The sequence below is a fragment of the Myotis brandtii genome, unplaced genomic scaffold (genome assembly GCF_000412655.1).
Source record: "Myotis brandtii unplaced genomic scaffold, ASM41265v1 scaffold68, whole genome shotgun sequence".
In the NCBI taxonomy this organism is placed as follows: Eukaryota; Metazoa; Chordata; class Mammalia; order Chiroptera; family Vespertilionidae; genus Myotis; species Myotis brandtii.
In genome coordinates, this window is record NW_005370657.1 from 186758 (window position 1) to 191517 (window position 4760).

Here is a 4760-nt window from a genome sequence, read left to right on the forward strand (position 1 = left end):
CCTGCTTCTTCCCTGCATGTTAATTACCGCCACATTAATATTCATGAGCCGGGACTCGAGGGGACCGCGGGCTGTCACTTCCCTCGCCCGCGCACCCCCACCCCTGCACCCCCCTCTTCCCGGGCTGAGTCGTGGATTTTTCCCTCCTGCTCCCCGCCCCGCCCCGCCCGCGCCAACAGTTGGTGCACAGCGGATCCGGGTTCACGAGTGTGAGCAGGAGTGTGAGCCGGTGTGGGTGCCGCGGGCCAGGGCGAGGCGAGCTGGGGGACTGGGACACAGGAGGGCGCTGAGTGTGAGTGTGGGATATGCCTGTGGCCTGTGTGTAAACAAACCCGTGTGTGTGTGTGTGTGTGTGTGTGTGTGTGCCTGTATCTGTGAATATTTGCCTGTGTGGGTCTGTTTGTGTGGCCATGTGTGTGTCCCTGTGTCATGTGCTGTATGCACACATGTCCCTGTGTGAGTGTGGGTCTGTGTGTATGGGTATGGGTGCCTGTGTGTCCAGGCAATCCCCGGAACTGTGTGCAGATCTGGCCTGGGCTTGGCGAAGGGTCAAGGCTGTCCCGGTGAGCAGGGCCTGATTCTGCAAATGGAGACAGGTCTGGAGAGAGGCTGGGCCTTGCGCAGTCATCCAATAAGGCAGTGGCACCCCTAAGCCAATGGCGCAGTGGCCCCCAAGCCCGGCTGGCTGATGGGCGTTCCACCCCTCGGTGTCCTCCTCCCCCTCCACGTCCTCCTGTGCTATTACCTACAACAATGGCAGGGAGGACATGCTGAGCTGGTGCCTGGCCTGCGACCTTCCCAGCCACCCGGTGCAGCAGGTGGTGCTATCAGCCCCCTTTACAGATGGGGAAAGCGAGGCAACTGGTCCAGTTAGTGAGGGTGGAGCTGTGCTTCCCCCTGTGGGATTGTGTGTGTGGGTCCCCACTGGGGTGATCTGGGGGTCCCTGAAAGTTCCCCACGGCTCCAGGCAATGGCCATGCCCAGGCACCAGAGGGGGCATTTCCCTCCCAAGTAGAGCTGCTTGCTGGGCCTCTTGCCTCCCCACCCCCCAAGCCTGTCCCGCCAGCCTGCACATCAGGGGGAGGGGGCGTCCACGGGAGGCTGGAGGTCTCGCTGCACAAAGGAGCAGGCACCTTCAAGGCTCCTGGTCCCCCTCCCGGGCTGGGGGCTGAGGGTAGGTGATGCCTCATTCGTGCATTTGTTCCCCGGGCACAGGCTTAGGTGCCAGTCACTGTTCTTGGCACTGGGGATTCTGAGTTTACTAGGAGCCCATGCCACTCTTCCCAGTTCTGGGCATCTCCACCCGGGTTCTAAAGGGTTCTTTTCATCTCTGTGTGCCTGTCCAGTAGGTGCTGGGGGTGAACAGGGGCAGAAAAGGGCGGTGCCCCCTTCGGACTGGGGGGAACCAGCCAGGCTTTGCTGGACAGCCTGGATCTGCGCTTCTCTCTCCTGCTAGAACTTGTCCTCCTCCAGCCCCTAAGCCAAGTAATCCCAAGGGCTGGTCGATCCATCTCTCTCTGGGTTGAGCTAGGCCACCCTCCCTCTCATGTCCATCCTGCCCCAGGCCTGCCCAGAACAAGCGGATGGTTCTCTCCTCTCATGTCCCAGCCATGCCCCCTCCTCCAGCCTCTCTTCCCCTCCCAGGGCCGCTCCACAGGAACTCGGATAAGGGGACAGGAGGTGCAGTCCGGGACTCTCTGCAGAGGAAGTAGTGGTTTCACTGGGCTCCCCCCGTCCAGCGGGAGTTTGTCATGTGGATGGTGGGAGAAGGGAGGAGAGCATCCAGGCAGAGGGGGGACTGCAGCCCCTCCTCCAGGGGCCAGAGGGACACAGGCAGACATTTCCCCTGCAGGGCCTGAGGCAGTGCAGCCTCGAGGTCAGGACTCTCAGGTGCGCCCACCTTGGGCAAAAATCCCACTGCCCCCTTAGGGTAAACGCTTGGGGAGACCACTGCGTTCCCATTCTCCACTTGTCAAATGCTGAAGCCAACACTTTTTTTTTTTTCCGCTTGATTATATTCAGATGGAGACACTGTCCATAAAGCCCTAGTACAGTGCCTGGCGCTCCACGTAGGACAGCAGTCTGTCCTCAAGGACATAGGGAGGCTGTTCCCACACAGGTCTTAGCCCAGATGGGATTTGAACATCAGCCTGTGTCCTGCAGCCGAGCCCGTGGGGAGGAGTGTGGGGAGGACAGACTTCGTGGGAGGAGTAGAGACAGGCGGAATCTGTCACCTGTCAGACGGCTAAGGCTGGAGGTAAGAGGAGGATCTCAAAGACCCCACAGCCCCACTGGCTGCGAGGTCGCCCATCACTCAAACAGCGGGAGAGCCAGCAGCCAGAGGGGCACCGGGCCCACCATCTTGGCTCCTTCCTGCCACAGCCTCCCACAGCTCTCTGCCTCCGGCTCCCCACTTTCCTTGGAAAATTTCCTTTCCTTTTTTTTCATGTGTTTTCAGGCCATTTCTCTGCTCAGAGAACTGTGTTTCTAAACCTCCCGTAGGATAGGATGATGTCCGCCTCTGCTCAAAGGCCTGCGATGGCTCCCCATCTCTATAGCGCGAAGGTCGCTTTCTATGGCCTTGGCAGCCCAGCCCAGCCCAGCCTGGCACCGCCACTGCTGCTTCTCCCCCCGTCGTCCTCCAAGGCCCGAGCATGCGACATCCTCTCCCGCAGCCTCCAGGCGTGGCCTGTGCCCTCCACTGAACTCCCTCGTCATTGCTCAGGACCAGCCTTCCCTGTTCCCCGTGTGCCTCCCCTCGCAGCTCCTGCCTGCCCTGTTCCCCACCCTGCACCCCCCTCTCCCGGTGCCCCCCTGTCACTGCTAATGTCTTACGTGGCACTTTTCACATCTAACTTCCACGAAGGTCTCCCTGGAGTCTTGTGTTGTCAATTAGGAGCGTCTCGAAGGGCTGGCCCTGTGTCCTGATTTTGTTGCCACCTGCCTTGATGTCTCACACATAGTAGGTGCTTGAAGTGCTTTATTTATTTATTTTAATATATTTTATTGATTTTTTACAGAGAGGAAGAGAGAGGGATAGAGAGTTAGAAACATCGATGAGAGAGAAACATCGATCAGCTGCCTCCTGCACACCTCCTACTGGGGATGTGCCCGCAACCAAGGCACATGCCCTTGGTGAGAATCGAACCTGGGACCTTTGAGTCCGCAGGCCGACGCTCTACCCACTGAGCCAAACCGGTTAGGGCAGAAGAGTTTTATTTTTAAAAACATTCAACTTGCTTTTTCTTTAGGGATTCAGGCTCTAAGCCAGCCGATCAGGGTTTGAATCCTGACTCTCATTTCCTAGCTGTGTGTCCTCAAGGAAGTGAATTGAACTCTCTGAGCCCCCGTTCCTTCATCTGGAAAAGAAACAAAACCTCCCTCAAGAGCAACAGGGAGAGACGTGGATGTGGAACCCCAGCACCGCCTGCCACAGAGGCGGCCGTGTTCTGTGCCCTCATTAGTGCTGCTGCTTCGTGTTTTCGGCCTCAGACTCGCCCGGGTCACCTGTCCAGTTTGGAGCAGTGCAGGGGCTCGACCCGGCCCCTTCCCCTCCAGTGCTCCTCCGAGTGAGGGCCACAAGCCAATTCTGCAGACAGAGCACAAGGGCCAGAGGTCCCCCCAGGGTCACAGCCCCGGGTTGAAGCAGGGGTCAGCCTGTCGGCCAGGTCTCCAGGCCACTCAGGACAGGGACTCCACAGCCCAGTGCAACCCTCCCTCCTAACTGGGAGCCTCTGCCCCCCCCCCCCCCATGGCCAAGGAATCAGCTAAGTGGGCCCCTCAAGGGCCTGGCGACCCCCACAGCTGGGGCAGTCACTAAAGCAAACAGCCCCCACACCGTGACCCTGATCTCATCTTCCAGGGGTGCCCAGACTCTCGGGGTCCAGGGCTTGCTAAAGGAGGGCACGGCCAGCAATGCTTCAGCCACAGCCCTCCACTGACCACCAGGGACAGGGCTGTGCTGGAACCGCTCTGGGGCTGGAGCTGGAGGCTAGGGGCTCCCCAAGGCCTGGAGTGCCTCCTTGTCCCCCACAACACCTGGGGGTGCCTCCCCAGGCCTGGCCCGCAGAGCCTGCCCAACTTCATCTCTGAGCCACACCCAAACTCTTCCCGGCTTTGCCAGGGAGACTGGAAATTTCTGCTCAGCAGCGGCTGGGTGATTTCAACACTGCTCAGCAGGGGGGGGTGGGGGGGCAGGGGGGGCGGCTCCACAACAGGCCTGGGTTCACGCTCAGCATTCTGCTCAGGGAGGGACTCTGCTGGGCCTCCTCATCCCTCAGAAATAACAATAAACAACCGGCTCCAACGCGGTGGCCTGAGTGCTCAGTGTGTGCAGGCCCTGTGCTAGGTCAAGACTAGCATGGCCCCGAACCTTCCGGCACCAGGCCAGGCTGACACTGTTACCCACCCATCCCACAGCCGCGTGGTGAAGGCAGCCACCCAGGCCACACAGCCAGGAGCAGGGGCCAGTGGCTCAGGTGCCCTCCTGTGTGCCCGGCTCTGAGCTCCCAGGGCCGTCGCCAGGCCCACGGGAACCGCTGGGGAGAGGGGTGCATGGCGAGTCTCGGCAAAGGAATGGAGGGGATCCGACACCCTGGGCGCGAAGCCCAGCGACCCGCAGCCGTGACCCCGGCTGGGCTCAGATCCCGACCCCCACCTGTTAAGTGGGCATGGCGATCCCTACCCTCCAGGGTGGCTGAGGATTCAGTGAGCACCCGGGGAACGGCGCAGGGGCAGAGGGGGCCACCCCAGGCCTCGCT

The 4760-nt window shown here is 60.6% G+C and overlaps 1 protein-coding gene across 1 annotated transcript in view; it reads left to right on the forward strand.

Annotated features, from left to right (window-relative positions):
* The window catches only part of ZDHHC12 (zinc finger, DHHC-type containing 12), a 590635-nt gene that overhangs the window by 9437 nt on the left and 576438 nt on the right, over window positions 1-4760 (forward strand). The window lies entirely within an intron of this gene.